The 26,047-nt window shown below is 45.3% G+C and overlaps 1 protein-coding gene and 1 long non-coding RNA gene across 2 annotated transcripts in view; one reads left to right on the top strand and one right to left on the bottom strand.

Annotated features, from left to right (window-relative positions):
• LOC114771755 (F-box/LRR-repeat protein 17-like) overlaps window positions 1–26,047 on the bottom strand; it is a gene marked incomplete at its 5' end in the record, with an annotated part of 113,316 nt that overhangs the window by 49,511 nt on the left and 37,758 nt on the right. The window lies entirely within an intron of this gene.
• LOC114771754 (uncharacterized) lies at window positions 21,656–24,744 on the top strand. The gene is made up of 2 exons (XR_003743873.1): window positions 21,656–21,761; window positions 24,393–24,744. It is a non-coding gene; the product is annotated as an uncharacterized LOC114771754 (long non-coding RNA).

Here is a 26,047-nt window from a genome sequence, read left to right as displayed (position 1 = left end):
GACTGGGGGAGCGGTCAGACGGCGGTCGGGCCGGCTGTCGGGCCGGCTCCGCGCGGGGCCTAAGCTCGTGTTGTTCACCATCACAGCACACATTTAACGCAGATGTGTGGATCTTGACCCATGACATGGAATCATCCCGGCCAATGGTCTCTATCACACTTCATAACGCATTACAGCAGGCTCTAGTCTTACCAATTAACAGCGATTGGTCCCGATTAATTCGCTGAATCGAATTTGCCCTAGTTTTCACACAACCAATCAGGCAACCCAGACGGAGGGGTACAACAAAAAAGGAATAAGATATTTGCGTAGCGTGTAAATATTAAACGTTGATTTTATTTATTTATTTCATTTTCCCGTTCTTGCAACTTCCACATTTTTTATCCTATCTTTATCCCACACTGTCTGTTGAACAGTATCGGGAGCTGGCCTGTGTGCACCGGACAAAATCCTGGTGTCTTAAGATCATGCCTGTTTGGCTACAAAGCCTTTTATTCTGCTGAAGAAGTGGAGGAGTTCTCTCTCTTTTGCAGCGCAGAGTGCGCAGCAATTCCGGCCCTTTTAGCACGCGAGGGAACAAGTGGCCTAGAAATGAATTGAGAATCCATAAAAATAAAAAATAAATGACATCTAATTACGTGCTCATGTTAAATGTAGCTACTTTTAAACAAGTTGCTGGAAAGTAACTCACTGAGAAATTGCTGGAAAATCGGTTTCCAACATGAACAAAGGGACATGGGACATCAGAAAAGACTAAAAGCTGAATTAAATTAAACTGAAATGAAGTTAAATATCTGCTTGAACTCTGGTGAAGCCGCGTTCAGCTGCAAGTCTAGTCAATGTATTTTTATAAACACCAACCACGTGACCTCTGGATGAAATATCTAATTTATCACGAATGCAGTGATAAAGAAAAGCCTGGACAGATGCCCAAGTCCAAGTCTATAGAGACTGAAAGTAAACGGCAGTCCACCGGGGACTGTACGATACTGTGATTGCAATTAACAAATACCAATTAACACAAAGGCAACCAACCCCCATCAATCGCCACAGCCTCTCCTAAAATATGGATCATCTCTGCTGAATTTCAGGAATGCCTCCCATTTACAAACAAAAAATAGGGCCAGAGTTGCGCGGACACTGGAATTTTGTTTATGGATTATTCCCCACACATTTCAGACAGTAGAATAATCTTTACTAAGGCAAGAGCGCGACAGTACCGAGCAAACGTTTTTTTTTCCATTGGAGGAATGCCATACAAATATATTGATCGTGTTGCTAAAACTTGCTGAAAATTCAGATACGAGTTGGCCTCATATTTGGATCGAACGATATCTGGAGTTATAGATGCAAAATCCATTGTTCTAAATTCCCTTTATCCCCTATAAGGAGGCACCAGCTAGTTGTCCTTCCCTATTTGACACTCAATTTATTTCTACCTGAAAAATTCCGACATGTATATTGAAAATCTGCTTCCACCTGACGCATAATCAGAACCCGATGCTTTTTCTTTTGTCTGACATAACTAAAATTGTGTATATTATGATATGCTTATGTACAGAAAAAATGGTAAGTGTTTTTTTTCTTTTCCATTTTCCAAAATGCTTCAGAAAAATCTGAGTTTAAAAAAAATAAAACGGAGCCGATCAAGCACAGAGATAAATGCACACTTAAAATAAAAGGCATCCTTCACAAGAGCTGTAAACACAAACTGGATAAAAGGGACAGAGTGCTGCTTTCAAGGGACCAAAGCGAATAAAAATGAGCAGATTTTACTGGTGTGCAAGTTAAGGGCTCATTTCGGAACGAGGGGGCTTGAGAAGAAGAAGGAAAAAAAAAAAAAAAAACGTGACAATTAAGCGCTGTTCGCTTGCGCCTCTGGTCATCTTCGCAGACATGGTCTGAGATTTCAAATCAAAACAGCCAATTACGTCTCCGGTAAAAGGAATTCTGCCAAATGAAGTCTGACCCGTTGTCACTGTATTCTGAGGCCGATTTGTTAAGATGATGCTCTCCTGTGTGCCAAATGCTCTATTGATCAGACGCCGCTATCTGAAACGTGAACTAATGACTCCCACAGTCCAAAAGCGGAAGAGAAACCGCACAGTGTGAGTGGCCGTTTTTAACAATGGGCTGAAAAATGGATACAACGTTGTCCAAGGCAATGCACGGGCGATTGTTGCTCGGCGCGAGATGGGCTTTGTTTAATTGAATCTGCCGGCTTAATTTATGTCGGGCTAATGCACAGCGGTTCTCCGCTGCCGCTATTAAGATCTTGGAGTGCTTCCCTCTCCACCCACGGATGGTGTAGGCAAAAAAAAAAAAAAAAAAAAAAATCCCATTCCATTGTGTTCCTTCACCATTAATCTTCCAATTTGAACGACTCAGGTGAAACAGGCTGGTGGTACGAGATCCATCCCTGCTTCTCGCAGACTTTTTACGTTGATAAGTGGTTCACTGTCGTTGCAATGGGTCAAGTCGGGTCGGGACGGATCCTGTCGGGCTCTAATCAGGAGATCCCAGCACGCCTGTTTACTGAGCGCTGTGCAGACTGGGAAAGCCGCCAACAGAATTATTGATATTCTTGACGTGCCATAAAACTTCCAATAATGGCCAGGCCTCCAATAATAGCCTGTCTCTTGTAATAGCCGAATGCCCGGCATCTAATGAACGCAGGGAGAAGAGCACATTTCCTCTCGTGACTCGTGGCTAACGGAATTAGCGAGTGTAATTGCCTGCTCATTAACAGCTCATGAACATCAGTTTCCATCACACAACCAAAAAGCAAATCTGAGGTCAAATGCACGCTGCCGGCAATTAAACATGCAGAACGCATTCGGGAATCTGCTAATACTGGAGCTAATACACACGAAAGCAGAAATAGCTTGTACCGTTGGAGTCAATGATGATTAGTGTAGAGTAAAATCAGGGTGCTCACCTACTGAGTGACTTCTGACTCTGTACCCCATCTACCTGAACCATGGAGGTATTGGCAACCCAACATCCATGCCATTCCCACTCTAAGCTTCTGACCACCACCAGATCTAAATCCCCAATCTCTCAATCCCCCCCCAATTTTGCACAAATTTTCACTGTACTTTACACATTTTCACACCTTCAACCCTTCCTGTTACACATACTTTATGTTTAAAAACATAAAATTGGGATATTTGGTTATATTTGCAATATTTGCATATTGGTTCCACTTGAATACTCACAATATTGGCAACACTGTGGTCTATAGCAGTCGCAAAAGCATTTCACTGCATATCATACCGCGTATGACTGTGTATGTCACAAATAAAATTTGAATTTGAATGAGATCAGAAGCTTCAAATCAAGAAACTCTTGAAGACACTTCTACACAGAAGACCTCCTAAAGATTTGTACTCCTTGAACTAGCATTTGACTCCCATCATCCTTACGTTCCAGAAGCCGGAAAATGGCGGAAAAAAAGGAGCTCTGCACGCTTTTACCAAGTGACATTTTCTCCTAATATTGACGTTTTTTTTCCAAATGTATTTACTTTGTCTTCACAGTCCCTGTTCCACCCATCCTCAGGCCACCTAGTAAAGAGTTCACATTTCCGTACAAACACAGCCAAGCGTCATTACTGTGCATTACGTCTCTTGTGATGAGAAGAAAGGTTCTGCTGGATGTATTAGTACAGCATTTGATGCGTTGGCGTGCGTTGCTGGCCATCATCATCCGTGCAGAGGATTCATGACCGCTGGCCATCGGGCGGGTAAAGCAAGCGCGAGTGTCCACACCGCAACCCGTCGTTAATCGCCACGTGCTTTGATTACAGCCATTTATTTCAATGAGCCTCAGCGTGAGTCTGCAGGCATCAAGAACAGCATTAGCAGCGGTGGCGTGCTCGCGCAGCGGCGGAACTGGAGAACGTTCATTAAACTAATGAACACGAAGAGGAAGAAAACTGAGATGGGGAGGGAGGGGGGGAATGAAAGGATGGATGAAGAAGTAGCTCATGTTGTAGATGTAACTCCCCGAAACATCATGGTATGATGCTCTCAATGACAGATAAACATTCATTAAGTCCACTCATTTGCCCTGGGGGGCTGGGGGGTAAGAACGGTGCTTAAACTTCACAAAGTGGGCCGGCAAACCGGAAACTTGGTTCTGGACCAGGAAAAAAAAGAGAGGTAACCTAAGTACAGAAATTAACTTCAACAAAAGTTAACAGAGCGATATCTCTATATTGGTTTGAGTGTTTAATTGCATATTTCTATAGTGTTGGTGAGTCTCATTTTTGGCTGTCACCTAGCCCAACGGAACCAGACAAACATCCTTCACTCTCACTGTGTCAGCTGGTCCAGTCCCTTACACATGCTATTGGTAGTGAGGAGTATCATTAAGATTTGGCTTACATTGTTACGTTGCACTGTTACAAAGAACTCTTACATCTCTCCATCTTAATTCCATAGACTGTCACCAAATATTGACATATTTTCCTCCTGCTATAGCTTCATGTCCCCCGCCCACATTGGGATCAAGTCGATTAATATCTTCATTAGTAACAGAGCTATTCAATAACCATTTGTATTTGTATAGTTGAAAATCACATGAAATATGTCTCAATTGGCTTTACAGTCACTACAGACTTAGGCCCTCACCAGCAAAATTTACCAGCAATATGTGTTTGTTTTTTAATTTCTCCAGTAACCATTACATTAGAGTTTATCCTATTATCAGTACTTATAAATGAATCCCCAGGGCCTGTTTCGGCTGGGGTTCGGTACCTGTCCATGGATATCACGTTTGAATTCATCATAGCTTGATCACCCCACCCGAACCCTGAACTTCAGATTAGGGCTATAGGACAGTGCTGGTCCTACGGGCTCCACAATGCACTACATCGGCAGAGTAAAAGGCAGCTAATCCCCGTTTCTCAGCCTGAATGCAGAATTAGAGAGAGGGCAGGCAGTCATTTAACAGGAGAAAGGGATCTTTAGAGGCCACTTGTGTACAGTCATTAGGTACACGGCTTCAAGAGAACAGAAGAGACTAAGAAAGAAAAGAATCCCAAAATTAATTTCCAAAAACTGCGGTCAGGACAAAACAACAAGATTTTATCCTAGAGGACAGGGAGAGAGGGAACGAGGGAGAAAGAACTGGACAGTAATAGTAACATGGTAAAGGTGTTCTTATTTCTCCTATATATTTCAAAACATGTAAATGCACAATACACATACTCTGATGGTGCAATAGGAGCACAATTGACATGTAAATAATACACTGACATAATTTGAAGAGAACTTGTTATAAATCAGCATTACAAACGCTGTGGTTTATAATTATGTACTCCCAGCAGCTACAAGTGAGAAGTTCTTTTTTTCTTTAGACTGTGATGGATTCTTTATTGCAATGTACGGTACAGCTTATTATATACAGTTGGTTTAACTTTTGCACCAAAGGGAATTACATGTGCTGTAATTCCCACTAAATGATTCATAAGCAATCATGTATGAATACATAATGCAGGTCTTCGGACCTTCGATAGAGTCTGAGAAAGCACATTGGATACTGGCTGACTGGTTAATACAAAAATAAATGTAAATGACCCTTAAAAGTAAGTGATTGGTTGTAGAGGTGTAATATAAGCGTGAACGTCTATGCACGAATTTCAGACACCTTGTTGCACAAGCAGAGAAATATTTTTATGTGTATGTTTTTATGCCACATGCCTCACTTGTTATATCTATTTTATATTCTGTTGCCTGTGTAAAAAGTGTCACCGTTCAGTCTGCATCAGGGTTGAGGAGAGTGCCGGGATTTAATATGAAACCGGAAAAGACTAATGACGATAAGGATATTCGTAACGACAGACTAGAAATAATTTGGTCTGGTTCATGACGTATTACTGCACACATTAAAAGCTGAGTCACTAAGCATTAAAAAAATGGATTTGACCGGATTAAAAAGATGAGTCATTTAAACAGGATTAAACATTTTACTGGATTAAAACGCTGAATCACCAAAACAGGATTGGAGCGGCGTTTCGGTGGAATAAATGCTGAGTCGCTGAAAGCCTGTTGACTTTCCTGTTCCCGGAAATCTTTTTACGCACGAAACTCATACGGGAACAAGACAACAGACACGTTGTAGCGTGAATCCGGTCTTTGTTACATCACCGTTAAGTACACGGTGGCAAAATACACGTTTGCAACATGCAACGTCGACTAGTGACAAGTTTGCAGGAAGTAGAGCCATAAAACGCAGTTCTAACGTGCTGATGGGAAGTCATATGTTAGTCAAAGATAACGTGGTGGCCTTGATTTAAGGGCTATGATGACGGCAACATTTTTTCTCCTATGACGACACAATGGAGAACAACGAAGCAGAATGACCAAAGCGCTACACCTTTTTTACATTTCTAAGTGAAAGTGCATTTGACCCATCACCCTGAGTGAGCAGTGGGCGGCCATGACAGGGAGCAGTGTGTGGGGATTATGGGGCCGCTTCCTTAACCGCTAGGCCACCACTGCCCTAGCCACTGCAGGACCATAGACCATAAACCTCGTAGTAATGTTAAATATTCTCACAAAGTGAAATATTCATAATAGTGGACTTTTAATGAATTTGGAATACGCAAATATATGTGAATCCTTCTCTAGGGCATCTATACGTATTCATCATTGTTGTTACCACTTATAATGTGCAAGTGCTCTCTCACACACACACACACACACACACACACACACACTTCAGATGTTGTGCTCCCTCTTTCAGAACAAGTAAAGCAGATGGATATGGCATTTCACACGTTCCAGCACATCCTCGTCCACCCTTCACCGGTCACCTGCGCAATTAAGCGCCTGTCCGTGCTGCGGCCAGGAGCGCCTGGAACCGGATCCACGCAGCGGTGCCAGGGCCACTTTGTGCCCGCGCTTCAATACAAATGCCCCCAGTTTTAGTCCAGACCCCCGCCACCTGTTCCCCTCGCTCCACAAACACTCACAGCCTGCTGTCTTCAATGCCCTCTCAACAAGGAGGAGGAACGACCAGAGAGCCAGAGAGGGAATTTTTGGAATGTCTCACAGCGACGCAATTCATCCCCGCGGCCCGCCGTCATTCCTCTGAAAGCTGTTGCTCATTAATCAATTCGCCTGAAAAGCGGGCGCCGCGGCATTTATTTCAATCTGGCAACAACCTACTTCCAGGAGCGGTGCTTAATGAGCAGGAGGCAAGAACAGGGGGTTTGTGGGTAAGTCTTGGCATTGCGCTTGAGTAAATGCAGATGAATAATACGTCGGCGTGCCTGCATTTCGCCCGGCCGCAACCACATCACGGTGAGGCGCTACTGGAACCAGGGACATCGAGATGTCGGAGTGTCATAAAACACATGTACCCGTTTCTTAACTGGAGTCCTAAATTAATCTAGAAATGAAAAGTTCAACATCTAACGTTAAAATCAGTTAGAGTAGCTGTGTTTTGTTTACTTTGTGTGGGGTTTGATCCATGATAGACACCTGAATTTCCTAGAAAACCCCAAAAATACAACATCCAAATTTCTACCAACTCCACCAAATTAGCAAAGAGAACATAACACAATCAGGGCTGTCAAATGATTTTAAAATAATAAAGTTTCATCTCACATTTTTCAGTAATAATGATTAATTGCACGACCAGTAAATAAATCAAATCACCAGGGTGGTAGTAGCCTAGCGGGTGACACACTCGCCTATGGACCAGAAGACCCAGGTTCAAATCCCACTTACTACCATCGTGTCCCTGAGCAAGACACTTAACCCTGAGTGTCTCCAGGGGGGGACTGTCCCTGTAACTACTGATTGTAAGTCGCTCTGGACTCCGGTAAATGCCGTAAATGTAAATGATTTCCAGACTCTGAGCATCCAGAAAATATATAAAGAAAATATATAAATTATGATAACCAAACACGACTGGGTTAATTGCACCAATTTATTTCAACGTGAATTATTTAACACGTTACTTTAATTGTAACGTAACGGGTATAATACATCATTCGAGTATTCGACATCCATCTTCCTCCTCGGGCGACCGAAACCCACTCAGCAACAGGCGTCGCGGCAATCGCACTCACCGGCAACTCCAGGCCGTAGGCTCTGGCCCGGAAGATATGGCGCCACTCGTGTTGTGAGAGAGAGAGAGAGAGAGAGTGTGTGTTTGAGAGATAATGGTGAAATGGCTTCCCCGCGGTGCCGGGGCAGGGTCCGGAGGGTACGGTCGCTCTCTCTCTCTCTCTCTCTCTCTCTCCGTGATGCAGCTGCCTGCCGGGCGCAGAGCTGCCATTTCACTCGGTGCGGCCAGCTGCCAGGAAGAGGCCCGCGCTCCCGCAAGGGACGGGCCGAGCGGATGAAGGCATTCCTCGCGCCGACGGGGCTGTGTGCGCATCAGAGGAAAAGCGTGAAATGGGGCCGATAAGAGGGAAATGAAGAGCGTTTTCTCTCACGGACTGAAGTGGGCGGCGGACATGATCGGCTCCCTGCAGCCTGACAATCATCAGGAACATAAGGGCGTCGAACCAGAGCAGACGCAGAGGTTCTGACTGGCCTACAGGCTGCAAAAAGACCAATTTAAGTGCCAAAAAGTAGGATGAATACGGATAAATAAGTGAACTGATTGTCACACGTGATACACAGCAGCACAGCACACGGTGCACACAGTGAAATGTGTCCTCTGCATTTAACCCATCACCCTGAGTGAGCAGTGGGCAGCCATGACAGGCGCCCGGGGAGCAGTGTGTGGGGACGGTGCTTTGCTCAGTGGCACCTTGGCGGATCGTGATTTGAACCGGCAACCTTCTGATGACGGGGCCGCTTCCTTAACCTCTAGGCCACCACTGCCTCGGATCACATAAGCAACGTGTGTTTGCAAATTTGTTTTGTCGAGAGTAGGGCTGCAACCGCTAATTGATATAATACACTTACTATTATTTCAATTTACTAATTAAGTAGTAATTTTGCTGCTTCAAATTCCAATCAATGAGTGGAGAACGTTTATAATGAGGACTGATTGACTGAGAGGGGGAGAACGGGCATTAGTTGCAGTGCTAGTTGAGAGGAAAGTCCATTTTAATCCAATTCTGATTAACATGTTTTGAGTTCCATGCTGATTTAGTTATTTTATGATCAATACGTGTTTTTTTTTTTTTTTTTAGACTGATCTCATGATGGGACCTTATGAGGACCTACAGGAATCCTCAAGGTCCAATTGCCTGTTTTTACCGGACCCTTGATAAGCAGACAGAATCAACCCACCATCCCTGATGTACCATGTGACCAGATGCAAGTTAAAATATATTCGCAGAGGTATTCACAGAGAGTGTGTCTAACACACTCGCCTATGAACCAGAAGACCCGGGTTCAAACCCCACTTACTACCATTGTGTCCCTGAGCAAGACACTTAACCCTGAATGTCTCCAGGGGGGGGACTGTCCCTGTCACTACTGATTGTAAGTTGCTCTGAATAAGGCCGTCTGATAAATGCTGTAAATGGGTGTGGCCACTTGACTCATAGGTAAGCGTAAGGGGGAAGGCTGCACGGCGCGGGCCACACGTGGCGGTGCCGGCGACTTAACAGGTGATTGGCTAAACGCAACTGGCGAAGATTAAAACCCCAGTCGCCTCTCCAATCACAGCGCCGCATTCGTTACTTCTCCAGCAGCTTCGCCATAATGAGTTTCTCTCGCTCTCTCTCTCTCTCACTCGTGTGAGTGAGTCCACGCTCACCGGCTGCCATTAAAACTGCCGCTCGTCTCCACCAGCAGCAAGATTCACTCGCTCGCCACGCCTTTCTTCTTCATTTGTGTGTGTGTGTGTGTGTGTGTGTGTGTTTAAACGCGAGCAGACACCACCTGTCCTGTTGCATTTAGGCTTAGAGGCGTACAGAGTGAGAATAACCAAAAAAAACCCAAAACAACAACCTCCCTTTGTTTCCCACACACAACCGCGGCGCACGTGTAGAGAACGTGGAAACGAGCGTTCGTTGGAGGAACATGACAGATCCTGACAGACACGGCCGCGCCGCCGACTCCAAACACACAGGCGCACGCGTGACAGCGCGTCGGCTTCCCTGACAGCGGGGGGGGGGGGATAAAAGTTCCCGCAGACGGCGAGGGCCTCGGCGACGGAGCAGCGTAATTAGCCCTTGATGGCGACGGGAACAACGCCGGCCCTGTCCGTCAGAGAAAAGGCGGCGAATAAAGATGCCCGGCTCGGCTTTTCAGAGCGGGAAACTCAATCTCGCATTCTCACAGCGGTGATGGCGGGACGGGAGAAGAAATGAAAAGAAACACACACACACACACACACAAAAAAAGGGGCCTAAATGAAAGACAACAAAAACACAGAAATTGGCTCTGCCAGGCCCCGCTATCTCCCAGAATACCTTGCTCTCAAATGACTGGCATTAGCACCCGGGGCAGGAGAAGAAGAGAGGGCGCATTGAGCGGGAAAGAATATGCCAACGGAGATACGTGGTCCTCGCGTCCAGATTCGGCCTAATTACGACCCCCCCCCCCCCCGTCTCGCAGCCCAGCGGAAAATAAAAGACTCGGCCGGCTTAGCCGGCTTAATCTCCGCCATCCCATTATCTGCTGCAGTGGCTGCTGGGCTGTGGTGTGGGACGGGGTCCGTGGCAGTGCTGGCAGCGGCGGGACGCCCGGATTGGCCAGGGCCGGAAAGGGCCTTGCAGGAAGGAGGCCGCTCCACTAACCTGTAGGTCTCAAGGTGCTGGGAGGCTCACGTCATGGTTGTACTTCATGGAAGTTAACGTCACAAACGGAGATTTTAAATACATTTTAATTTAACATTTTTTTCCTGTACGTTCGCTGGTCTCACGATGTGTTTTGATCGCGATTATCGATGCAGCGATTGGCGATGCACAACGTGTCCCATAAATTTTTCTACATTACTTCACGTTGTGATTTCAAATGCGCCAGCGAGATGAGAGTTAAGGTCCTGCTCACACGGACGTCTGAACCAGGCGTTTTTCTGACGTTCGTGACCGTTTTTCTTCTCATTGGAGCGATCCAGTCGGCTGAACGTTCCGCCGACGTCAAATAAACGTTGCATGCTACGTTTTGAACGCAGTTAGAAGCAAAAACATTTCCCGCTCATGACAACACAGTCGTTTAACGCGCAAGAAACAAAATTATTGACATTTACGACATGTACCAGACGCCCTTATCCAGAGCGACTTACCATCAGTAGTTACAGGGACAGTCCCCCCCCTGGAGACACTCAGGGTTAAGTGTCTTGCTCAGGGACACGATGGTAGTAAGTGGGGTTTGAACCTGGGTCTTCTGGTTCATAGGCGAGTGTGTTACCCACTAGGCTACTACCACCATGGAGTTATTGTTCCAAAGTGTTTTTTGATGATTCCACGTATGATGTCACACCAGACAAAGTGAATGCATTACGTGTAACATACGTGTAATACTTGTGAATGCATCATACGATTGCGCCATATTACCATCAATAGGATAAATCCATTGAAATAACATATTTACACCTTTAATAATACAAATACAATCTGACCGATGCTTTGCTGTTTATGTAATAACGATTTCATCATTTGTTTCACCAGCAATGTTGGATGCATTTTCTGTGTGCTGATACAGAAGGTTCTGCAGTGTTCTTCGTCACAGGAGCACCACCCCCAGACCCTCTAGGCTCCACTTTTAACCACTGCACAAGCAAACGAAGACACGGCTCCGTCCCAAGGTCCATCACGCTGCTGAGATCTTAAGGGCATGTCTCAAACCGTCTCCTTTATTCCTGTGTGTTACGTTGAAGATGAAATAACTGCAGTTTCATTTGGTGTTGTGACTATACTGAAGGTGAACTACATTTGTGGTGGGAAATGAAGCCCCAGGCACCAAGCTGAGTCAAGTAGAACCATCACCATCCAGTGGAAAATGGCCAGATAGATAGAAAAGTTAACCGGGGGGACACAGGCAATTACAGCCAAGAGCTGTGTGTGTGTGTGTGTGTGTTTGTGTGTTTCTCCAGCTGAGCTCAGCCTCAGTCATTATCCCCTAACAGACCAACATGGCAACCAGAACACACACACACACACACACACACACACACTGAGAAAAGCTGAACAAGACAAAAGAGAGAAGAAAAATTCCACTTCCACTCCGAATGCCCAGCTTGGCTCCGTACCCAGTGCAACAAATCGTTTTTCAGGAGGTCTTCACTCACACAACCACGCACAAAAGACGACACTCATACCCATGTAAGGTCGCGGACGGGAACAGGGCGGCATGAGAGAGAGTCCCCGATCCCCCTGCGAGAAGCGCCACATCACGGGAGTCAGAAGAAAAAGACCAGACAAATAAAGGAAGGGAAGTAAAAGGGGGCAGAGCTGAGAAAGGGAAAAAAACTGAGGGACCCTCTGTTAACTGGCATCAAAGGCTGCTTCCAGTGAAAGTGGCAAACAAGCCTCTCTGTGTGCCACGTCCGTCGTGCGGGCCCGATCTCATAAACGTGGCGCTGTTCGGGCCGAGCGAGAACTTCCAGGCCACAGCCTCTGAGGACTCGGACGGGACGCTGCGGACCACAGCGCAGCTGACTGACAGAAATAGCGTTTCAGCAAAGAGCTGGTGAAACTGAGAAGGAAGGAAGGACGGGAGGAGGACAAAAAAAAAAAAAAAAAAAAAAAAGATCCAAAGAATTCCTGTCTAGCGCTTTCAAGGACCGATTCTTGCACTGATCTTCCGGAACAATCCAGAACACAGGCTGGGGCCCGAAGGCGACTTACACGCAAGCACGTGGGTGGGTGTCTTACAGAGAACCACCTGCCCTGCAGAGGCCAAGTCACCGAGTTCAACGCTCCCCCCAACGGTCGCGCCCGACGTTTTTCTGAGGGCAGTGGGCGGGGCTTGTGTGAATAACCGGCTTACGCGCCTTTATTGGCTATCACTTGTCTCAGTAGTCATTTCTTTGTCCTTTAGAAAGTGTGATATCTGTGGATTAAATTATCCATAGGGGCTGAGAATGTTCTATGTCTGCAGTTGTGTGTGTGTGTGTGTCTGTGTGTTTTATGCTCTGACAATGATGAAGATGGTGCACCAACCAGCTAGTTGGTGCACCAACCAGCCAAAAACGCTCTGGCAAAGACTGTAAAATCTTAGTCGAGCATGCAATTTCCAGCTGATAAAGGAAACTTTCAGCCTCCATCAGAAACATGCATTTGTCCTTGATCCCTTAAGATCATCAAAACCTCAATTTTTCGTTTCAGTTCAGTAACCACATATTTATCCGTTAACTAAATAAACTTTCCAGTTTTTATTGCCATGCACAGATAATGAAACTAGCAAAACATGATTCTTGGTCTCAGAGTCACCTCAACATCATACATTAATTATAATTATTATCATTATTATTGTCTAATTAGGGAGAGGTAATTATGAAAGCATGGAAAAACCCACTTTGTATTATATATTTGCTGAATTATTATTTGCCATGGATGTCAAAAATGTAAGCAATGCAAATTGTTTTCACATAAAAAAAAAGATTCATTATGTGTCTGCATGAATAGTGTCAAATATTTTTCTTATAAAATCAAAAATGTCATTTTACATTATGCCAATTTCATAATTTACAACATAATTTACACTGCCTTCTTGTTTAATGGGTGTTTTAAAGTGTAAACTTAACCTAAAATTTGCCTAAAATAACTATGATTTGGGGGGGATTACTGAACCTCCATCTCACCCCACAGCAGCCCTATAATCATTCAGATATTAAATTTCTCTTTAGTCCAGCTGGAAAAAAGGTCTTAAGAAGAAAACATCATGTTTGGATGGTAATCTGCAGTGGGCTGGTGAGCACATGTGCTGCAGCCTCTTTTCATGGCCAAGGATGGAAGAGGGGCATTTCTGAAATATGAAATGCTAAACTGGACTGTTTCTTCTCCGCTGCATTAAATATAATTTCAGGGAATTAGATCAGCATGAGAATGCCGGATGCAGAAGGGGCGCAAGGAAAAAAAAAAAAAAAGAATAAAAGAACGCAACGCTCAAGAACCTCATGAGATGCATACTGACACACACCATGGGGTGGAAATATGGTGAGATAACGGTTTGGAATTAAATATCCTGAGCCAAAAATGTATTTCTCGTCCATCAACCTCATAATAAATATAGTTGTGCTTTACAAAACTACTACTGCAATTAGAAAGCAATTTCATCCACGATTAATAATGATTCCTCCACTTCCTCTGAGAAGTCAAACAGTGACAGACAGATACATGTGATTCTCAATGTGTTATTAAATAGAATGACCTGCTAACAAACTCTCATATGCATAAGGTGTTGCTGCACTCTGTGTATTGCAACTGTGCATTAAAATTCAACCTAGTTAAACACATTCAATTTTACACTATACAGTTTTTTACAAAATACAGTTATTACTGGGACTCAAGAGATGCCCTCACAATCTGACAGATTTGGGACTCTTTTGCAAGGAAGAGCAAAGTCAATATGTGCCATGCTGGCAGATTCCTATCCAAGAAGACATAATAATGTAATTAAACTAAAAGGAGTTTCAACAAAGCATTAGTTTAAGGGTGTGCAAACTTTTGCAACTAGCTCCTTTTTACAATGCAACGTTGCTGGTTATTTCTAAATAACATTATCAACTGTTCTATATTGTTCTTATATATTAGATGATATGGAACCATGGAACAGAATGTTAAATAAATAAATGATTTTTAGAAGATCCCTAGTAATAAATTAAATAAGTTACTCAACCACTGGAATCAGACTAATCTGGCCACAAACCACTGCTTCATGGCACAGCACAGCTATAAAGCAACACAAAGGGACTGAGTCATGGAAGGGTTTGGCAAACATGGCCCAACAGACACCACCAGTCCCGTCAAGGAACCAGATCCGCCTCCATACAGCCAGCTCTCCGTCGACAGAAAGATCGCTCCCGTCTCTCGTCTCGCGGAACGGCACCCGGAGCGGCGATGTAGCAGATGTTAGCCGGCGTAGATCAGGTAAAGTGTCAGGCTGGGAGAGAGCGAGCCGGAGGCAGGAGGGGCATTGTGGGAATAATGTGCAGACTTGCTTTCCCTGCGTTCATGCCTTTTTAAAGAGGGCCGGATGAACACAAAGACGCCGGAGAAAGTAGGTTAGCTGAATGGAGGCGGGACCCAGCACCCCCCGGTTTAGTGCTGAGGCAGGTGGTGGGGTGGTCTGTACCGCTGGGTGTCCATCACTTCATGGTACCTTCCAAAATTGAGGGACAAGCTAAATTGTTTAAGATTTAGGAATATCCGGCTAATTTGCTTGGACGTCCAGGTCGGCCTACAGGAGGCTGATAAAAGTAATTATGTGTTATGTGAAAAAAATTAGACCTCATTTGCATAGGCGTTGCCCCGACGGTCATCAAGCCCACATCACCTGTCAAGATTTCTCTCGGCCCACCCATTTCACTATGGTCGTCATCGCTATTTACATTTACAGCATTTACAGTCAGTAGTCACAGGGACAGTCCCCCCCCTGGAGACACTCAGGGTTAAGTGTCTTGCTCAGGGACATGATGGTAGTAGGTGGGGTTTGAACCTGGGTCTTCTGGTTTATAGGCGAGTGTGTTACCCGCTAGGCTACTACCAACCTTATCTAACACATTTCCAACATTTTATTGTCGCTTCACATTTAAAACTTCTACAAATGTTAAAGGGGGAAAACTGGGTCTTTTTTACGCTTTCTTTACACCAGTTTTGTAAACTTTGCCTGAGTTTCGGTGTCATGTCTGCGTATCAGAAAGCCGGTTTTGGAGCTTCAGTAGATGTTTAGATGAACACGGCCTCGTGGTGAAGCTATGAGAGGTGAAGACCGTCTCGTACGACTTTCCTTATTGGGACGGTAATCCTGCTCATTAAAAAGTCTTTAAATCATTTACATTAACGGTCCAATAGCAAACAATGAAACTTACAGTCAGTAGTTACAGGGACAGTCCCCCCCTGGAGACACTCAGGGTTAAGTGTCTTGCTCAGGGACACGATGGTAGTAAGTGGGATTTGAACCTGGGTCTTCTGGTTCGTAGGCGAGTGAGTTACCCACTTGGCTGCTAGCACCACATAAGAAATTCGTGTTTACTTCCAAGGATCACGTTGTAGTTAAGTGGCCGTCAAGTCGGCCGCTTAGCATCCAAAACACGCCGGTGGCGGGCGAGACGGTGGAAGCGGAAACGGGTTATTCGGCATCGGCCCGTTTTATTTTCCCTGCATCTACAATGCATCCAGCCCGGCCCGGAGAGCATTCCCCCCCCTGAAAATGAATTTAAAAGCCCATTTTCTACCGCCTTTAAGATGCTAATAGACTAATTCCATGGTGACGCGCTGGTGAGGCCTTTTCAATTTTCGGCATTCTTTGTTCAAATTTGTTTTACATTAGCGGCGCGGCAGCCGAGGACGACTGGAAGAGGAGAGGGGAAGAAAGATGGGGAAGAAGAAAGAAAAAACTAATTTGCCAAAGAGTCTTTCGGTAGCAGCTCTGCGTCTTAATGCCACGTTCCGAGGTGGAGAAGCACTCCGCCGAGCAAATAAGCTTCTAAGAGCGCGATTCTTTAACCAGGAGACTCGCTGCTGGGTATTAGTAAAGCCAACTTAAAATGATCTCTCGGAGAGAAACTCGGGGAGGTTCGGGGGGCGGGAGATCCCCCGTCAGGGGGGAGGCGGCGCACGGATCCGCCGCTCGCAGGTTAATTACGGCGGCAATTACAGGGACACACCTTGGCGAAGGGCCGCCGAGCCTTTTAGGCCCCGCTGATTGTAATCGTTGTTAATTACGTACGGCGAGCAGTAATTACAAGCTCTGCCCTCGCCAGCGACTGTAGAATGCTGGTGGTGAAGAGCCGGCGGGACGACTGGCAGGTCTGAGTCGGTGGCAACAGGTTCACAGTCTGATGCGGTGTGAAGAGCTGAGGCCAAAGGACAAACCAACATGAAACGTCCCTCTGGTAAGCCACCAGAACGGCGTTGATTCTCCGCTGATTGTCACTGTGATACTCAGCAGCACAGCACACGTGCACACAATGAAATGAGTCCACTGTATTTAACCATCACCCTTGGTGTGCAGTGGGCAGACATGACAGGCGCCCGGGGAGCAGTGTGTGGGGACGGTGCTTTGCTCGGTGGCACCTTGGCGGGTCGGGATTCGAACCGGCAACCTTCTGGTTACGGGGCCGCTTCCTTAACCGCTAGGCCACCACTGCCCCAAATTAGGCCACCACTGGAAGAACGTGCTTAAAGATTTTCTGCCAGATACACACACACACACACACACACACACATATATATATATATATATATATATATATATATATTTTTTTTTTTAAACTTTGGCTTGTAGTTACCATTAACTGTGATTGTAAATTTTTATAGCATTCGGCATTCTACCGGTGATGGGGATGAAAGTAGCGATTCGTTTATTAAATCTGGCTAAACGAAAAAGTTTTTTAAAGGGGTCAGTGCCCCGCCCCTCTGGCACACCTGGGCTTCATGCAGCTAATGAGGGAGCGGGCGAACGGCGTGTCGATGGGAAGAGAATCGGCTGCTGAGTTCTGAGCCGAGAGCCGGGGCGCCGGGGCGGGGTCATGCGTTTTTTCGCCCCACCGCTGATGCACCGGTGGGTAATTCTTTTCTTTGTTTTGTTTGTTTTGGAGCGGCATGTGTGTCTGTTTATCTGAATTTGTCAAATTCTAGAATAATTATTATTAATTTCAAAAGGCGCACCGAGGGGAAAGATCCCACATGCTTCTGCAGGGACACGCCCGCGGTCCCACTGAAAGTAGCCTAAATTTAGAAGCTTTTCACCACAATGGTTCTTACCCCCAACATCTCCAAACGTGCCAGCGGCACGTGGCTCAGAACTCAGCGGCCAATTCTCTCACCACGCTTCTCTCACCGGATCAGGAAGGAAAACCCCACATCCCCATTTCCCTCATTAGCAACATGAAACGCCGGAGCGCCGCGTGGTCTCGCGCCTGCGGAATGAGGGGCGGAGTCACGCCACCCCACAGCGGAGCATTCACAAAAAGCAAAACAAAGGAGACGAGATGAGATCGCCCCAGGTCAGGTCCCATTTCAAAAAGGGACGGACACTTCCAGGGTGAAGTGCCAGGCACGGCCGTAACTTTTCACCAAACTTGGTTAAGTTTCCTGTTCAAGAGACGCAATCGCAAATAAATATTCCTGCGATGGTGGGCATACATCGTGTGATTTTGGGGTCTGCGCCACATGAAAGTTGACCGACTTGAAAGCAACAAGGTGGAGAAAAAAAAAAAAAAAAAAAAAACGTGTTCAAAGATGCCAAAAGACAGCATTATCTCAGGAATCCATTTTGAAAAGCCTCAAAACACAAGTAAAAAATCCATGTAAGTAAAAACGTAATACAGCACAATCTCTAGAAAAAAATACCATGCTGATAACATAAAATTCTGATTTCCGGTTGTTAGATTCATCACTTGGTGTTACTTGCAGAAATGTATTGTATTATACTGCACGATAACGTGCGTTGTGGCAGTGTAGCGTGGACCCGATACTGAACTCAAATCTATTAGATCCACATTGCATAATATGGCTTAGCGAAGCGATTGAGAAGGTCCTACGGTGTACAGCGCGTATATACGTGTACCATAAATTACCCACACTGTGGCTCACTGTGGTTTTTTGGGGGGAGTTTTTGGTTAGCTAACTCTGGCACTCCATCACAGACTTTTGCCAGAACCCTGGTGACAGTTCTGCGCCGTGTCGGCTGACAGGGCGGGTTACGTGGAGCAGCACTCATCTCGTGAGCGGAGAAAGCACACGGCGGTAATGAGACCTCATGGCAGGAAGTGGAGCTACCTTCCCCGCGCAGGGTGCATCTGCTCCCCTGCTCCGTTTGGAGACGGATGTCAAATTAACCGTGCCACCGGGCTACGGTGGCGAGGAAGTAGACCCCCACCACCCGCCCACTCCACCATCGCAAGACGGAACCATCCCGAGTCAAACTCCAACTCACGGGAACAAAACAACAATGTGGGTTTCGCTAGAGTCAGCGAGTCAATGGCGTGTCCTGGATTTGTCCAGAAGCTCACCTGTGGCTGCAGAGCACAATTGGAATAATAATGTCAGACTGAACAGAGAACATCTTTCATAAAGTGAAGTGATTGTCATTGTGATACACAGCAGCACAGCACACGGTGCACACGGTGAAATGTGTCCTCTGCATTTAACCCATCACCCTGAGTGAGCAGTGGGCAGCCATGACAGGCGCCCGGGGAGCAGTGTGTGGGGACGGTGCTTTGCTCAGTGGCACCTCGGCGGCTCGGGATTCTAATCGGCAGCCTTCTGATTACGGGGCCGCTTCCTTAACCGCCAGGCCAACACCGCCCCAGGCCTGCTGTGGCCTGCTGGTTATCTATAAAGGTTATCTGGTTATCTATGTGGTAGCAGTGGTAGAGTTAACTCAGAGGCGAGTTGAACCAGGTGCTGCCGTGTAGGAGGGCACAGCGTGAATTTATTTTAATGTTTGAGCTTGGAATTTATTTCACTAAATTGATTCAATAAATCCTTAGAATTGTTTCCAAATTGCTGTTTTTTGTTACAGGTTTTGTTTTTGTAACTCAGCGTGACGTTTCAGTAAAATTTAGCATTGTCCAGTCGTCTCAAACAAAAGGCAGCAATAACGTAATAGTAATTACAACATGCTGGTGACCGTTCCAATTTCAGACAGTCAAGCCCCTCCCGTCATTCGCTCATTAGCTGGACTTCAATTGATCATGCCCAGCGAGAAATATGCGAAACCAGAAAGATCCTCGAAACCAGCGTGTGCTCGGTGCGTGGTCAACACAAGGCGTTGGACCCACAACCGGGCGGCGCATTGAAGACACAATATTAATGAGCTGAGCTACGAGTAAAGTAGCGGCATTACAAAACCGAAAAATATGAACAGGGTGGTAATAGCCTAGTGGGTAACACACTCACCTAAGAACCAGAAGACCCGGGTTCGAATCCCACTTACTACCATTGTGTCCCTGAGCAAGACACTTAACCCTGAGTGTCTCCAGGGGGGGACTGTCCCTGTAACTACTGATTGTAAGTCGCTCTGGATAAGGGCGTCTGATAAATGCTGTAAATGTAAAATGTAAATGAACAAAATGTTCAAAATGATAATTATTCCCCCTCCATTCACTCACCCAATGGTGTTGGATATTTGCTCCGCATCCTGATTGGGCACCGTGTCGGGAGGGAGGCGAATGGCCTCAAGCGTGGTGGCACGTATATGCCACGGATTACGGGGACAAATATTTACACTGAGCTTTTGACTTGTTATTTTCCCCCTAATCAGTGGGCAAAGCGCGGTCGCGGCGGTAAGTTTCTCGCCACTGGTCCGCATGTGTTGGCTGAGGACTTGTGGACTTGTGCGTGGGGATCCTGACGGGTCCCGGGGATGAAGCACGTTCCCAACAGCAGCCAGCCTCAGACCAACACCGCAGGGGGGTGGGGTTTAAAACCGGAACACAAGTGACTGGGTCGGCACCTCATGCATTCTGTGTGTGTGTGTGTGTGTGTGTGTGTATGTGTGTGTGTAGGATTCACACACAATGGGGACTTTAAGGCTGTCACTATTGTGTCTACTGATTAAATAAATTGAATTCTTCTTCTGAGGACCGGATGAACACCAATGTTCATTTTCTTCATTTATTATGCAGGTTGGACACACGTGTGACTTCGGGTCAAAAGTAACGTTTCATATTTACAGACAAGTGTGAAGTTTGAAGTAAAGGTGATAAATCTGGTCAATATCTGGTATAAACATTAAAATATACAGCATATGTAAAATTGTGTGCGCGGAAGCAGCGGCTCCTCTCTCAGCGGCTCTCCACAGGGAACAGTCTCTCTCCTCCTGCCTGTCAGGATCGTCGCAGAACCTGCAGTAATCGCAGCTACGGGGATCAGCGGGGGTAAAAAACACGGTTTTGGGTCAGTAGAACAGTCAAGTAATTCAAGCGATCCCTTCAACAGTCAGACCCTTTTCCCACGTAAAAAATAGAAAGCAACCTCCGCCCTAAACGGATCATACTGTGCCTTGTGTGAATTGCACGTACTGCACAGCTACAATGTGTATTTTTGATCTACTTTGTGCGGACATGTATACAAAAAAAAAAAAGTGTGAAATGTGGTCATCGTTGCAATTTTTAAAAGGTATTTTTTATTTTCACACACACACACACACACACACACACACACACATATAAAAAAAACGGCATTAACGCAGCTGTGTTTTCTTTGATTACTGTGTGGTGGCCATGGAAGGTGAATGAGTTTTAGGAACAATGCGTCTACATTTGTCAAAAGGAAGGACGCAAAATCCAAAAACGTGGGATTTTGTCCGGAATGTTGCGGGTTCAAATCTCGAACCACTGAGGGTCCCCTTGATCAAGGTACCGTCCACACACACTGCTCCCCGGGCGCCTGTCATGGCTGCCCGCTGCTGACTAATGTGACGGGTTGAACGCAGACGACGCTCTGCTGCAGTGTGTCAATCCGCCGCCAATCCGGTCTGCAGGAGGAATATCATTCACCGCAGTAGCGTGTGGGGAGGAGGGTAAACTGATACGGTGAAATGGGGTAAACCTCTCCGCCAGCAGTAGGGGGACCTGACCAGTGTGGATTATTTCCCCCCGCTACACCAAAGCGGTCAAAATAAAAGGAAAACGACAACCAGAGACTCTGGTGAGGAAGGTGATAAGAGGTGAGCCGGAAGCGGTTGGGATTTTGCTGCTTGTGGTGTTTCAGCTCTCTGCGTTTTTTTCGATCTTGCTTGTAAAACTGACTCAAAGTCAACCTAACGGGATTGCGCATGCTCGGATGATGACATGTCCACTTGAGTGTGACCTTATCAATCTCAAAAAGTCTGAAGCGGTTAATGCCCTAGCAAACAGTAATTACTCTAAGTGCTCACAACGATAGAAGAATATGCGTGTGTGCGTCTGTCCATTTGCATTCAGCTGATTTAAAACACAGAACTTAAAAGCATCAAAGGTCATTTGTGTGAAACTCAAGAGGAGGCCCATCACAGGATCTTCAGAACATCTGGAGAATGGGAGAGGGCGCCCCGCAGAACCCGTTACTGTGCTATAACGACACTCATTTAAATGCTAAAATCAATCCACAATTCAGCCATACAGCCGAAGAAAGAAGCCCACACAGACACCACCTCCAACGCATGTGAACTATACTATACTCCAACTATATGAAAACTGAGCTGATCAAAACGCCCTACATCACCCCCCATCTACACAACCATCTCGCCCTGCAGTGCATTCAGTTCAACTACTTAGTTGAAATTTTCCATGGTTCATGTTCAGTTTAGATCATTGATTCCCATAGTGCAGTGAAAGTCTCATCTAAGTTTTGTTTTCTTTACTTAATTCTAGCTACATTTTATATTGACTAAATTACATGATGGCGACAATGTAAATACAGCTATTAATGCAATCAGATTGCATTTGCCCTGGACCTGCTCTCGCTTAACTTTTGCTAAACGATGCGCGCTGATCCCGACACACGTGGAGATTACAAGACCATCAGGTTACCAAAATAATCAGGGACCTGTATTAGATCCACTAAAGCACCTGGCCACCAAAGTTCCACCAGGACAGAAGGGGTCCGCTGGAGTCTATTAACGCCGAGCTCTGAGACTAAACAGACCTCAGGCCAGCCCAAAGCCCAAAGCCACTGAAGGAACACAGGCCCGGAGTCGATGGCTGGCTGCCCTCAGTCATTTGCTGCTGCCAAAACACACGATTTATTTTGCATGAGAAATATGTAACAACTATATTGTAAATGTATAAAGTACAGGCCAAAAGTTGACACACCTTCTCATTCAATGTGTTTTCTTTATTTTCATGACCATTTACGTTGGTAGATTCTCACTGAAGGCATCAAAACTATGAATGAACACATGTGGAGTTATGTACTTAACAAAAAGTGGAGACCTGACCTCCAGAGTCACCGGACCTGAACCCAATCCAGATGGTTTGGGGTGAGCTGGACCAACAAGTGCTAAACACCTCTGGGAACTCCTTCAAGACTGTTGGAGAAGCATTTCAGGTGACGACCTCTTGAAGCTCATCGAGAGAATGAAAGAGTGTGCAAAGCAGTAATCAGAGAAAGAAACTAGAATATAAAACATGTTTTCACTTATTTCACCTTTTTTTGTTAAGTACATAACTCCACATGTGTTCATTCATAGTTTTGATGCCTTCAGTGAGAATCTACCAACGTAAATGGTCATGAAAATACATTGAATGAGAAGGTGTGTCCAAACTTTTGGCCTGTACTGTATATACACAAGCCTGAACACAACTTTATTTGTTTTTTTCTTTCAGACACATTTTTTGTTTATATGATTATAGTTATAGATAATTGATAGCTCAGTATAGATACAACATTGAACTGTACATCAATTTGTTAATTAACCATGAACTCTGTACTATAATATGCATAACATAGAATATAATATGTCTGGCATTATAAAACAACTTTACATGTATATTCAGTTTGTAGTAGTGAGAATTGTCTACTGAGCCTTTATTCAACCCTTGTGGCGTGTTTGGGTCTGTGAGCCAAGTTCAGTGATTCAGTGAAAAGATTCAGGCAGAAACACTCGAACCAGTCACAGCAATTTCCACACCCAATTACACAACATACAGCCAGTTTAAAGAGTCTTATTGGATGTTGTTCCTGTTTCGTGTAGAGTTTTTATAGGAATTTAAGTTTAGTTAAATTTGTGTAATTTTCATAAATTCATGTGTAATATTTTTGTTTGTTTGTAATGTGTGTAATCTTTTTAGAAATGCACTATATTCATTTATTTCAAGATACTTTATACAGTGTATTCTACCTCTGATTCATAACCCCAAAATGAGCTGTCTGCCCTACGTCTTCAAAAATTATTATTATTATTATTATTATTTCACTGATTGAAAACTGTGATCCCTGTATGACAGCTATAATAAGTGTTACCAATTGTTTTCTTTTGAAAATCATAGGCGGATGCAATCCTTCCAACCTTACACACACACACACACACACACACACACACAAGTGATGCATGTGTGTATGAAGTCAGTTGAAAGCATAAACAAAGGCTTGTGACAATCATGACTGAGACGACTGTCAAGCAGTATGTGTAAGCTGTGAAAAGGTAGCAAAACATTTAGTGTCCTCTATGGGTGTGGGTGTGTGTGTGTGAGTGTGTCTTAGTGAAAATAAATAGCTAACACGCCCAGTCAGGCTGAGATGAAGGATGGGAGAGATGACGGGGGTGATGTGTACATTCGTCTTCCTCAGTGTCACTCTTATTGGCTCTTAATTGCAGCCTAACTCCCTCCCCGCCTCCTCCTGATTGAGGGCCTGATGGCTGAGATGTGGAACGCCGCGCCGCCGCCGCCGCCCCTCCAGCCCCCGGAACGACAGTGCGCCGCGCCGCTCAGCCGGAAGCGCCCAAACGCGCTGACAAGATGATGGAGTCTGTTACGTACTTCTACGCAGGCAGCACTTCCACGCGCACGAAGACAGGAATTAGGGACGGTCTGAAAAGAACCTTCCTGGGCAAAAACTACTTTGATGCTGGGTTATAACAGCCCTGTAACACAACACCTTAAATTATAGCAGTTTTCCCTTTAACACTGTCATTCATGGATTTTGCATCAAATGAACATCTTCAATCATCAGGCGTTTGTCATTTTTTAACTCTGGGACTGTCCCTGTCTGATCCTTTTACCACCATTAATTCATTATTAATTGATATTTAACAAAAGTTTAACTTCCAGCATGTTTCTGTTGCAAGTATTCCATGTAGTTGGGGAGAAATTTCAATGCAGACAGAAACGTGTAAATCGGCTCTGAATTGATCACATGATCAGTGATGTACTGAAGCGGGGAGAGTTGTGGTTGTCGAATGTTTGGGAAATGCAAATGCATTTTTATTTGTGACGCATCAAATATACGTGTATTGTGACCTTTATACGTTATACGGCGGCATGCACTCCGCTTTTGAGGTTCGCCTCTCTGCCCCGTCATAGCCGACGTACAAAGCGAACTCTGTAGCATGGCGGCGCATCGCGTGGACACTGCCCGTGTGTTGTTAGCTGTATAAACCATGAGCTTTTTTATCCGTACAGTTCGAGAAACAACCGAGAACAAATCGTACGGTGTATGCTCAGCACACTCAAAGTAATCTTTTTACGGTCTATATGCAAAATCTTTTAAAGCATGTAGTGTGCTTGGACATGTTCTGAAATTTTCACAGCAAATCCAAGCAAAGACGGAAAAGACATGACAAATATTGTCTTTCCCCATCTAGGTCCCCTCATAAAGTTCGCTCCATTTTTCGGGCAGGATGGATGTTTGACAGATCTCCAGGCTTTTCGCGACGTCTAATTGGCTCCTATCTCCAAGGTCGGGGTGGCACTTAAAGCAGATCCCATATGGTCTGTGCTCCAGAAGATAAGCCGGGTTCCTGCTGCGCGCTTGCAGATGGGTAACAAAGGGAGCAACGCGGGCGCCACAGGAAGATGGCTGTGTTTAAAAAGAGGGCTAGGAAAAAAGATGAATAAAAAAAAAAAAAAAAAAAAAAAAAACTCATTTGCTGTCATCTGTTGCTTGTTTCCTTCCACTTTTTTCTGTGGAACACAACCCCGCAGTCCTATCATAAACGGGCAGCCGCAGAGATAGCGGTCTGTCCTGGACTTCAAAACGGGCCAGCGCAGGCGATAATCGCCAAACCATCCACTTCATACAGGCCTCTATCAGTTCATTAGAGACTAATTTCTCTTTGGACACCGGTCCTCACACTCAACGCGGAAACTCACCGTGCAGTTTTTAGGATTTCGGCAGACGGGAATCTACAGCACGAGTGTCTTCAGTAAAAAAAAAAAAAATAAGGCAATTCCTTTGCTAATAAGGCTCTTAAGTCTAGATGAAACATTTCGAGAAGAGATCTGGAGGCACACAGGTACATGAAAGAGATAA

The sequence above is a fragment of the Denticeps clupeoides genome, unplaced genomic scaffold (genome assembly GCF_900700375.1).
Source record: "Denticeps clupeoides unplaced genomic scaffold, fDenClu1.1, whole genome shotgun sequence".
NCBI lineage: Eukaryota > Metazoa > Chordata > Actinopteri > Clupeiformes > Denticipitidae > Denticeps > Denticeps clupeoides.
Note: the sequence above shows the minus strand (reverse complement) of the source record. Positions and strands in the feature narration are given on the sequence as shown.